General features: G+C 42.2%; 1 protein-coding gene across 1 annotated transcript in view; it reads right to left on the reverse strand.

Annotated features, from left to right (window-relative positions):
* DNAJC5B (DnaJ heat shock protein family (Hsp40) member C5 beta) overlaps nucleotides 1-13,343 on the reverse strand; it is a 136,410-nt gene that overhangs the window by 92,547 nt on the left and 30,520 nt on the right. The window lies entirely within an intron of this gene.

Here is a 13,343-nt window from a genome sequence, read left to right on the forward strand (position 1 = left end):
TATGTGATAAGATGTATAAACTTACTCAATCTATTGCACAACTTTTGAAATGAATATGGAAGCTGAAAGATATTACCACAGCTTTGTTTAAACCCTATGCCATGATGGAATCTTCTTTCATGTTGGTAATTATTTCATAATTCTCTTTTATTAAAGACAATTTGTCTGGAAAACCAGAGACCTATGGAAGATCCTTATAGGATAACTGCATTTCAGTGAGTTAAAAAACAAGCTAGTGACCTAGAAAATATTAATCAGATCTTTGGAGCTGGTGGCTATACAAATGAGGTCTGTGCTTATATCCAACAATTCTTCATTTCATTTTCTTTCAGATTTGGGGATTTCAGTTCAGTTCAGTTCAGTTCAGTCACTCAGTCATGTCCAACTCTTTGCGACCCCATGAATCACAGCATGCCAGGCCTCCCTGTCCATCACCAACTCCTGGAGTTCACACAAACTCATGTCCATCGAGTCGGTGATGCCATCCAGCCATCTCATTCTCTGTCGTCCCCTTCTCCTCCTGCCCCCAATCCCTCCCAGCATCAGAGTCTTTTCCAGTGAGTCAACTCTTTGCATGAGGTGGCCAAAGTATTGGAGTTTCAGCTTTAGCATCAATTCTTCCAATGAACACCCAGGATTGATCTCCTTTAAGAATGGACTGGTTGGATCTCCTTGCAGTCCAAGGGACTCTCAAGAGGCTGATGTTAATACACTTGCAATGAATTCAGTTGGAGAATACTCTGAGTATCTGTATCAGGGAGTGCCTGGACTCAAACTTACAGATTAATTAGAGCTGCAAGACATAGACAACTCTACATAAAACGAACTCTGGACATGCCTAAGATTGCTCCTAAATTATCAATAACTCTAAACCAAATGCTACTTCGTGGTTTAAGTCAGGAAAGGGTCATATAGGAGATGAACTAGTTGATAAAGATAGGTCTGTTACTACGGATGGTGTAAACCTCCATGCCTGCCAGAGTAAGGTTACTCACACGTGCATTTGCAGAGTGCACACATACATACCACAGAGTGTACACATGCGTACACATGAGCAAAGGCTTCCCTGGTGGGTCAGACAGTAAAGAATCTGCCTGCAACACAGGAGACACAGGTTCAATCCCTGGGTCAGGAAGATCCCCTAGAGAAGGGAATAGCAAATGGCAACCCACTCCAGTATTCTTGCCAGGAGGATTCCATGAACAGAGGAGCCCGGCAGACATGACTGAGCAACTATTACTACTCCACATAAGAAAAGTGATCTACCTAAACTAGAAAAGGCCACAGAAAGTTTGTATATTTATTATAAAGCAAAAAGCTCATTAACTGTATAAATGCCTTTTTTTTAAAATAGACTATTTCTAATCAGGCCTGATGCTGGAAAAGATTGAAGACAGGAGAAGGGGACACCAGAGGATGAGATGGTTGGATGGCATCACTGTCTCGATGGACGTGTGTTTGAGCAGGCTCCAAGAGTTGGTGATAGACAGGGAGGCCTGGCGTGCTACAGTCCATGGTGTCTCAAAGTGTTGGACACGACTGAGCGCCTGAAATGAACTAAACTGTACTGAATCAGGTCAGAAGGTAGAGTAGGCAATCCATGTCCCTGGATTCATTTTCATTGTATCCTCAGCCTTTTGAATGAGGTCTTAGGTGCTTTCTCTTGACCTTGGTCAAAGCTTGTTTTATTTGGAGCTGAAGGCTGGGAGAGCTGTGGTGAATAGTGTCACCCACTTGGAGTTCCTGAGTTTACCAATAACCACACTAAGGTGATAAAAGGAGATCTCCTTATCTTAGAATATGCTGACTTAGAAATTAAAACAGTTCAAGTGTGAACCAGTAAATTCCTTCAGGATGAACTGGGGCCAGGAGTACTGAAGAGGCCACCGGGCTGAGAGCAAGGGGATTCAAGCCTTAGTCTCAAGACAACACTGACTAGCTCCATGGCCTAAGTCAAGATATGTAACCTCTCTGTGCTGATTTCCTTTTCTGGAAATTGGGATGTTGGAATGGATGATCTTTTAGTTACCCGCCCCCAACTCTAAAAGTCTGTGGTATGTGACTAACACAAGGGTCAGAGAACATTAGTCAATAAATGTAAATGTAGACAAGTTAGAATATTCTGTTTTTTGTGGATGTTACTTTAGGTTAAACTTAAACATAGTTTTCAGGGCTTCCCAGATGGCACCAGTGGTAAAGAACTGCCAGTTCATCGTTGGAGGAAGGAACAAGATGGTGGAGGAATAGGACGGCGAGACCACTCTCTCCCCCACAAATTCATCAAAAGAACATTTGAACGCGTAGTAAAGTCCACAAAACAACTTCTGAATGCTGGCAGAGGACATCAGTCACCCAGAAAAGCAGCCCATTGTCTTTGAAAGGAGGTAGGAAAAAACATAAAAGATAAAAAGAGAGACAAAAGAGGTAAGGACGGAGCTCCGTCCCGGGAAGGGAGGCTTTAAAAAGAGAAGTTTCCAAACACTAGGAAACACTCTCACTGGTGAGTCTGTGGCAAGCCTTGGAACCTCAGAGGGCCACATAACCGGGAAGAAAAAGAAAGAAATAATTAAAACTCACAGATTACCCGCCAAACAGTAACTCCCAGCGGAGAAGCAGCGCAGACGCCTACATACACCATGAGCAAGCGGGGGCTGGGCAGGGAGGAGCCGTCTGAACTGCTTAGAGAGAGGACTGGGCTTGAATGCCGCAAGAACAATCTGAGAGAACTAATTGGGGATAGCAAAGCAGACTGGGATAGCTTCCCCACAAAAAGGTGGAAAGCTCTAACCTAAGACTCCACCAGCCCTGCTCACAGGACAAAGGGCTGAGCAGAGCGAGCTGGCTGCAGTCGGCAAATCCCCCATCCCCCGCTGAGACAGGCAGGGAGGTCAACCAGAGCCGGAGGGGCAACCGCGGCCCCAGAAAGGCATCCGATACAAACTGCAAGCAGGCTTGTTGCTAATCAAGACTTCCTGGGCTCAGGCCAGTCGATATCCGCCTGAGAAGGTGTGCTGATTGTACACCCAGAAAACCGAGTGGCAGGGACGGGGGAGGCGATAAGTTGCAGTGACCGTGTTCGCCAAACACCTGGTCATCTGAGCTTCTCGGGCCGGGGAAGGCACAAAACGCGGGCCCAACCAAGTCTGCACCTGTGTGGAGTACCTGAGAAACTGAACTTGAGCCGCTCAGACCTGGGAAGTGCATTCAACCCAGCGCCAGCCTCAGACAGTTCCCAGCAGAGCAACCTGTGCAGTGTAGACTGGGACAACACATGCGCTGTGAGCGGGGGCAAACCCAGTGTGGCCAAGACGCTGCGAGCACTCCCCACAGACGCCAGAGATATTCGTCTACAGTGTTCCTCCCTTCCCAGAACAGGACTGAACAACTGAGCCTTAAAAAGTGTCCACCCGCCCCCTAGTATCAGGGCGGAAATTAGACACTGAAGAGACCAGCAAACAGAAGCTAAAACAGAGGGAACCACCTTGGAAATGACAGATAGAGAAGTCTATAGACTACTCCAAGAATAAGACCAAAAACCAGAGGCAAGAGGCTTAAGCCCGAATCCTGAGAACACCAGAGAATTCCTGATTTCAGGGAACATTAATCGATAGGAGCTCATCGAACGCTTCCACACCTACACTAAAACCAAGCACCACCCAAGGGTCAACAAGTTCCAGAGCAAGACATACCATGCAAATTCTCCAGCAACACAGGAAAATCTCCCTGAGCTTCAATATACAGGCTGCCCAAAGTCACTCCAAACCCACTGACATTGCATAACTCATTACTGGACACTTCATTGCACTCCAGAGAGAAGAAATCCAGCTCCACCCACCAGAACACCGACACAAGCTTCCCTAACCAGGGAACCTTGACAAGTCACGCGTCCAACCCCACACACAGCAAGGAAACTACATAATAAAGAGAACTCCACAAACTGCCAGAAGAGGGAAAGGCCACCCCAAGCAAAGCAATGTAAGCAAGATGAAGAGGCAGAGAAATACTCAGCAAGTAAAGGAACAAAATAAATGCCCACCAACACAAACAAAAGAGGAAGATATAGGGAATCTACCTGATAAAGAATTTCAAATTTTGATGGTGAAAATGATTCAAAATCTTGAAAGCAAAATGGAGTTACAGATAAATAACCTGGAGAAAAGTATTGAGAAGATGGAAGAAAGGTTTAATAAGGAATTAGAGGAAATAAAAAAGAGTCAATATACAATGAATAATGCAATAGATGAGATCAGAAACACTCTGGAGGGAACAAACAGTAGAATAACGGAGGCAGAAGACAGGATAAGTGAGCTAGAAGATAGAATTGTGGAAATAAATGAAACAGAGAGGAAAAAAAGAAAAACAAGTTAAAAGAAATGAGGACAATATTAGAGACCTCTGGGACAATGTTAAACACTCCAACATTCGAATCATAGGAGTCCCAGAAGAAGAAGACAAAAAGAAAGACCATGAGAGAATATTTGAGGAGATAATAGTTGAAAACTTCCCTAAAATGGGGAAAGAAATAATCACCCAAGTCCAAGAAACCCAGAGAGTCCCCAACAGGATAAACCCAAGGCAAAATACTCCAAGACACATATTAATCAAATTAACAAAGATCAAACACAAAGAACAAATATTAAAAGCAGCAAGGGAAAAGCAGCAAATAACACATAAGGGGATTCCCATAAAGATAACAGCTGATCTTTCAACAGAAACTCTTCAGGCCAGGAGGGAATGGCAAGACATACTTAAAGTGATGAAAGAAAATAACCTACAGCCCAGATTACTGTACCCAGCAAGGATCTCATTCAAATATGAAGGAGAAATCAAAAGCTTTACAGACAAGCAAAAGCTGAGAGAATTCAGCATCACCAAACCAGCTCTCCAACAAATGCTAAAGGATCTTCTCTAGACAGGAAACACAGCAAGGGTGTATAAACTCGAACCCAAAGCAATAAAGAAAATGGCAACGGTATCATACTTATCAATAATTACCTTAAACGTAAATGGGTTAAATGCCCCAACCAAAAGACAAAGGCTGGCTGAATGGATACAAAAACAAGACCCCCATATATGTTGTCTACCAGAGACCCACCTCAAAATGAGGGACACATACAGACTGAAAATGAAGGGCTGGAAAAAAATATTCCATGCAAATAGAGACCAAAAGAAAGCAGGAGTAGCAATACTCATATCAGATAAAATAGACTTTAAAACAAAGGTTGTGAAAAGAGACAAGGAAACTACATAATGATCAAAGGATCAATCCAAGAAGAAGATATAACAATTATAAATATTTATGCACCCAACATAGGAGCACCACAATATGTAAGACAATTACTAACAAGTATGAAAGGGGAAATTAACAATAATGCAATAATAGTGGGAGACTTTAATACCCCACTTACATCTATGGATAGATCAACTAAACAGAAAATTAACAAGGAAACACAAACTTTAAATGATACAATAGACCAGTTAGACCTAATAGATATCTATAGGACATTTCACCCCAAAACAATGAATTTCACCTTTTTCTCAAGCGCACAAGGAAACTTTTCCAGGATAGATCATATCCTGGGCCATAAATCTGGCCTTGGTAAATTCAAAAAAATTGAAATCATTCCAAGCATCTTTTCTGACCACAATGCAGTAAGATTAGATCTCAATTACGGGAGAAAAACTATTAAAAATGCCAACATATGGAGGCTGAACAACACGCTGCTGAATAATGAACAAATCATAGAAGAAATCAAAAGAGAAATAAAAATATGCATAGAAATGAATGAAAATGAAAACACAACAACCCAAAACCTCTGGGACACTGTAAAAGCAGTGCTAAGGGGGAAGTTCATAGCAATACAGGCACACCTCAAGAAACAAGAAAAAAGTCAACTAAATAACCTAACTCTACATCTAAAGCAACTAGAAAAGGAAGAAATGAAGAACCCCAGGGTTAGTAGAAGGAAAGAAATTGTAAAAATTAGGGCAGAGATAAATGCAAAAGAAACAAAAGAGACCGTAGCAAAAATCAACAAAGCCAAAAGCTGGTTCTCTGAGAAGGTAAATAAAATTGACAAACCACTAGCCAGACTCATCAAGAAACAAAGGGAGAAGAACCAAATCAATAAAATTAGAAATGAAAATGGAGATATCACAACTGACAACACAGAAATACAAAGGATTATTAGAGAATACTATCAGCAATTATATGGCAATAAAATGAATAACTTGGAAGAAATGGACAAATTCCTAGAAAAGTACAACTTTCCAAAACTGAACCAGGAAGAAACAGAAAATCTGAATAGACCCATCACAAACACGGAACTAGAGGATGTAATCAGAAATCTTCCAGCAAACAAAAGCCCAGGTCCAGACGGCTTCACAGCTGAATTCTACCAAAAATTTAGAGAAGAGCTAACACCTATTCTACTCAAACTCTTCCAGAAAATTGCTGAGGAAGGGAAACTTCCAAACTCATTCTATGAGGCCACCATCACACTAATCCCAAAACCTGGTAAGTTCAGCTCAGTTCAGTCGCTCAGTCATGTCCGACTCTCTGTGACCCCATGAATCACAGCACGCCAGGCCTCCCTGTCCATCACCAACTCCCAGAGTTCACTCAAACTCATGTCCACAGAGTCGGTGATGCAATCCATCTATCTCATTCTTGGTCGTCCCCTTCTCCTCCCGCCCCCAACAAAAAAAGAAAACTACAGGCCAATATCACTGATGAACATAGATGCAAAAATCCTTAACAAAATTCTAGCAATCAGGATCCAACAACACATTAAGAAGATCATACATCATGACCAAGTGGGTTTTATCCCAGGAATGCAAGGATTCCTCAATATCCGCAAATCAATCAATGTAATACACCACATTAACAAACTGAAAAATAAAAATCACATGATTATCTCAATAGATGCAGAGAAAGCCTTCGACAAAATTCAATATCCGTTTATGATAAAAACCCTCCAGAAAGTGGGAATAGAAGGGACATATCTCAACATAATAAAAGCTATATATGACAAACCCACAGCAAACATTATCCTCAACGGTGAAAAACTGAAAGCATTTCCCCTAAAGTCAGGAACAAGACAAGGGTGCCCACTCTCACCACTACTATTCAACATAGTTCTGGAAGTTTTGGCTACAGCAATCAGAGCAGAAAAAGACATAAAAATAATACAAATTGGAAAAGAAGAAGTAAAACTTTCACTGTTCGCTGATGACATGATCCTCTACACAGAAAACCCTAAAGACTCTACCAGAAAACTACTAGAGCTAATCAATGATTACAGTAAAGTGGCAGGATATAAAATCAACACACAGAAATCCCTTGCATTCCTATACACTAATAATGAGAAAATAGAAAGAGAAATTAAGGAAACTATTCCATTCACTGTTGCAACGAAAAGAATTAAATACTTAGGAATATATCTACCTAAGGAAACAAAAGACTTGTACATAGAAAACTATAAAACACTAGTGAAAGTAATCAAAGAGGACACTCATAGATGGAGAAATATACCGTGTTCGTGGATTGGAAGAATAAATATTGTGAAAATGAGTATACTACCCAAAGTAATTTATACATTCAATGCAATCCCTATCAAGCTACCAACAATATTTTTCACAGAACTAGAACAAATAATCTCACAATTTGTATGGAAATACAAAAAACCTCAAATAGCCAAAACAATCTTGAGGAAGAAAAATGGAACTGGGGGAATTAACCTGCCGGACTTCAGGCTCTACTACAAAGCCACAGTCATCAAGACAGTATGGTACTGGCATAAAGACAGAAATATAGATCAATGGAACAAAATAGAAAGCCCAGAGATAAATACATGCACCTATGGACACCTTATCTTTGACAAAGGAGTCAAGAATATAAAATGGAGAAAAGACAATTTCTTTAACAAGTGGTGCTGGGAAAACTGGTCAGCCACTTGTAAAAGAATGAAACTAGAACACTTCCTAACACCATACACCAAAATAAACTCAAAACGGATTAGAGAGCTAAATGTAAGACCAGAAACTATAAAACTCCTAGAGGAGAACGTAGGCAAAACTCTCTCCGACATAAATCACAGCAGGATCCTCCAAGACCCACCTCCCAGAATATTGGAAATAAAAGCAAAAATAAACAAATGGGACCTAATTAAAATCAAAAGCTTCTGCACAGCAAAGGAAACTATAAGCAAGGTGAAAAGACAGCCTTCAGAATGGGAGAAAATAATAGTAAATGAAGCAACTGATAAAGGATTAATCTCCAAAATATACAAGCAGCTCCTGCAGCTCAATTCCAGAAAAATAAATGACCCAATCAAAAAATGGGCCAAAGAACTAAACAGACATTTCTCCAAAGAAGACATAAAGATGGCTAACAAACACATGAAGAAATGCTCAACATCCCTCATAATCAGAGAGATGCAAATCAAAACCACAATGAGATACCATTTCACACCAGTCAGAATGGCTGCTATCCAAAAGTCTACATGCAATAAATGCTAGAGAGGGTGTGGAGAGAAGGGAACTCTCTTACACTGTTGGTGGGAATGCAAACTAGTACAGCCACTATGGAGAACAGTGTGGAGATTCCTCAAAAAACTGGAAATAGAACTGCCATATGATTGAGCAGTCGCACTCCTGGGCATACACACCAAGGAAACCAGAATGGAAAGAGACACATGTACTCCAATGTTCATTGCAGCACTGTTTATAATAGCCAGGACATGGAAGCAACCTAGATGTCCATCTGCAGACGAATGGATAAGAAGGCTTTGGTACATATACACAATGGAGTATTACTCAGCCATTAAAAAGAATACATTTGAACCAGTTCTAATGAGATGGATGAAACTGGAGCCTATTATACAGAGTGAAGTAAGCCAGAAAGAAAAACACCAATACAATATACTAACGCATATATATGGAATTTAGAAAGATGCAAATGATAACCCTGTATACGAGACAGCAAAAGAGACACAGATGTATAGAACAGTCTTTGGGACTCTGTGGGAGAGGGTAAGGGTGGGATGGTTTGGGAGGATGGCATTGAAACATGTATATTATCATATGTGAAACGAATCACCAGTTCAGGGTCGATGCATGTTACAGGATGCTCGGGGCTGGTATGCGGGGATGACCCAGAGGGAGGATAAGGGGAGGGGGGAGGTGGGAGGGGGGTTTGGGAGGGGGAACTCATGTACACCCAGGGTGGATTCATGTCAATGTATGGCAAAAGCAACCAATATAATATTGTAAAATAATTAGTCTCCAATAAAAATAAAAATAAAATATTCATCGTCTGACAAAAAAAAAAAAAAAAAAAAGAACTGCCAGTTCAAGAGACGTAACACTTACAGGTTCGAAACCTGGGAAGATGCCCTGGAGGAGGGCATGGAAACCCAGTCTAGTATTCCTGCCTGGAGAATCCCATGGACAGAAGCCTGGTGGGCTATGGGCCATAGGGTCACAAAGAGTGGGACACGACTGAAGCAACTTAGCACAGCACGAACGTAGTTTTCAATGACTATAAAATGAATAAAGTCTAAACACTGGACCAGTGAGCTTTTACTTTCCAAGGACTTGAGGTTAGGTCATAATCTAATTTTGAAAATGATAGTGGCTTCTCTCGATGGAAGTTGAATATGTGCTAAGCCTCTGGATTTATTTACATGCTTTGGATTAATACTATTATTATAGAGTGAGTGAATATTGGCTTTGCAGCTGAGATATATTTATTCCCAGGGTGTTGGAGGCCAGAGTGTTAAAACTGTGTTCTGTGGATAGAGACTGGGTCTCCCCGCCTTGTCTGTTCCTCTTGGGGTCCCGGTGGGCAACTAATCTACCTGTCAGAACATTGGACTGCTGCTTTCACTTGGGAAAGGAACATGGCAATAAACTTGGATCTTGCAGGCGAATCTCAGCGTGCCTGCCTGAGCAGTCCTGCACTTGGCTCTGGGGTCGTGGTGTGCCGAGGGCAGCCAATGTGGATGAGTCAGAACCTGGCACCCACCCCACCCTCCGCCCTCCTGGTAAACAGAGCAGCTATTTGCCGTCACTCAGAGCCTCCCAGGGCCTCGAGACTCCAGGAAGAAACAAATGAGTTAGAAGCCAAAACCCCAAGGCAAGGTAAAGAAAACAGAACTGTCTGCCTCCCCAGCGATGATTTCACTAGTGGGAGTTCTTTAGGGGGAGAAGCAGTAAACAGTCTCAACTGAACTGTTTTACTTTCTTCTCAACCAGAAGGCCCTTCTCTTTCACTGTTTCTAGGGGTGACCTTTTGCCTTTTAAGCCTTGAAACTTCAAAAGCAGACTTGAGAATCAATATTGGTTGCTAATCCATAATATTTTTCCCCTCCCTTTTATTTTGTTTGCATTTTTTATACAACCTTCTATTAAAATACTTCTTTCAGTTAACTTATTCTTCATTTAGTTTATTCTTTCCCATAGAATTCCATGGACAGAGGAGCCTGGTGGACTACAGTCCATGGGGTCACAAAGAGTGTCTTACTCATTTGGGGCTTCCCAGGTGGCACTAATGGTAAAGAACCTGCCTGCCAATGCAGGAGACATAAGAGACTCAGGTTCGATCCTTGGATTGGGAAAATCCCCTGGAGGAGGGCATGGTAAACCACTTCAGTATTCTTGCCTGGAGTATCCCAAGGACAGACGAGCCTGGAAGGCTACAGTCCATAGGATCACACAGAGTCGGATAGGACTGAAGTGACTTAGTACTCACTCACATCATTCTGGGCAGAAGCTGTTAAAAGAAGAATACCTGGATAAAAGAATAGACATCACCAGGCGCTAATTGAAGACTGTTTTAGAAAGCAGTTTTACACTGACCTCTTGAGATTCCCTTGCCTCTTTTGCACCCCTCAGTGGATGGGGAGAGGACTAGGCACCAACCGTCTTGGAAATGTCCTTGTGGTCTGTCTTCACAGTAGTAAGTCTGGATGTTTGGAGAAGATGCCACAGCTGTGTTTCTGCTGGGAGCTCCTGTGGCATTTGGTCTGATCATTTAGATCCTTTCCATTGCCCGAAAGTAACTGGTACATCATCTCTGTGCTTACACCATTACTCCTAAGCCTGGAGACACACCTATCTTGTAGTCCTGTCCTCTGGATAGCCATTCCCTTCTCCAGGGTATCTTCCTGACCCAGGGGTTGAGCCCAAGTCTACTGTACATTGCAGGCAGATTCTTTACTGTCTGAGCCATCAGGGAAGTCCTTTGTTCCTTTAGACACAGTAAATTTGTTCTGAGTTTAGCAAATGTCACGTACCTGAACCGGAGTCATGGCTGGCTGATTCCTTCTAGCTCCATCAGGTAGCGTCCCACCTTTAATGTATCAGATAACTTCTTCTCAGTAGCCAGGGTTGAGCCTGCGCTGGACATTGTGATGTCATAGAGTGGAATCCTTACTCCTCCCAAAGGCCCATCTGGGACCCTCCAGTGGAGCACTTCCTCTCCTGCCCATGGTAGGAGGTTGGGAAGGTATACCCCCTAATCTCTAAACTGACCCGTGGAATGATAGAATCTTCAATGTGGGCAGAGACGTAGGAGACCTCATGACTCAGTTTTGGTCTAACTGCCTGACTTTGAAGCTGGGAAATCAAGGCCCAGGGTGGTTAAGTGTCAGAGATACATCTCAAAGCTAGGTGCTTTCAGTGTTGTCCCCTACCCTTCTGAACATGCTGTTTTCACTCTAGGCTATATTCTCTGGATCTTGTCAGCATAGCTGTTTTCTGATAAGCACCTCATGGGGGTAATTCTTACCTGAATCCACTCACAGATGGAGACCATTTGAATAATTTGAAATATGGAAAGAGAACAGAGTCTCAGTGAAAATCATTCATTTTTCCAACAATGTATAGGCGGCCAGAAATAGCAAATTCTCGTCCTAGCCTGAACTCAGAAATCCTGAGCTAGCAGACCAATCCTAGATTAACCAGTAATGTGACTTCTGGGTAACCCGATGTTGTCCATGAGATCTGATGATAAGGAGAAAAGCTCAAAAGCCCGGGATTAGTGCTGCTGCAGTGCCAAATCAGGCCCCAGTGTTTGCTGAGGAGGGCACAGGAAGGAATAAGCTGTAAAGAGAGAGACTCTCACTGAAATTTATTTTGTTGCTTTCATACTCTTCACTTTCTCTAGATACTGTCCTCATATGGTATTCAAAAATTACCTGCATTCATTGCACGAAATGACTTGTATCTGTGAAGCTAGAGAATTGTGCTTTCGAAATCTCTCAAGGTGGGACTAGATATTGCACTCATAATACCAACGACTAACGTTTTATATCATGCTTTAGCATTTACAAGCCACCTTCACATACATCATTTCATTTCATCTTCACAGCTCGGTGAGGTAGTATATTTTTAGTACATTTTTATGGGTGAGAAAATTATAGCTTACAGAGGTTGTGACTTGCACAAGATCACAAAGATAATTACGTGAAAAGGGTAACATTAACTACAAACCAGATCTTCCAACCAAACTTTTCCCCCACCACAGGGCTTCCACGGGGATGGGAGGAATTGTCCTTTGGTCCCTGAACACACTTGAGGGAAATTCCATTAAGCAGTCCTCATGAAATGAAGAAGAAATTATTCCCATGGATCATAAGCACCTCTTTGCTAATCCCCTAAATGTCTTCATAAAACCTTAGAGAAATGATTGAAAAAGAAAGTGAAAGTGTTAGTCACTCAGTTGTATCTGACTCTTGGCGACCCCATGGACTGTAGCCCACCAGGTTTCTCTGTCCATGGAATTCTCCAGGAAAGAATACTGGAGTGGGTTGCCATTTCCTTCTTCAGTGGATCATCTCAACCCAGGGATCAAACCCAGGATTCCTACATTGGCAGGCAGATTCTTTACCGTATGAGCCACCAGGGAAGCCCATAATTACTGAAAGTGAAAGTCACTCTGTCATGTCTGACTCTTTGTGACCCCATGGACTATACAGTCCATGGAATTCTCCAGGCCAGAATGCTGGAGTGGGCAGCTGTTCCCTTCCTCATGGGATCCTCCCAACCCAGGGATCGAACCCAGTTCTCCCACATTGCAGGTGGATTCTTTACCAGCCGAGCCACCAGGGAAGCCCTATAATTACCTAAGCCAGACCTAAATATATTTGACATGTAAATGCAAAATTTTTTGCCCAGTTTTCATATAATATATGCTGATTTTTCCAGAAATGCACCTACCTTGTACATCAGGGAAGACCATTCTTTGTCTTGTTCAGAACTTTACCAAAAGTTGTTCACAGTTTTGGAAAATCAGCATCACCAATGGCCATGCCACTCCCAGTATTTGAATTACCTTGAAA

This window comes from Moschus berezovskii, chromosome 16 (genome assembly GCF_049115385.1).
Source record: "Moschus berezovskii isolate FMDL1 chromosome 16, NW_MosBer_1.0, whole genome shotgun sequence".
Taxonomy (NCBI): Eukaryota; Metazoa; Chordata; class Mammalia; order Artiodactyla; family Moschidae; genus Moschus; species Moschus berezovskii.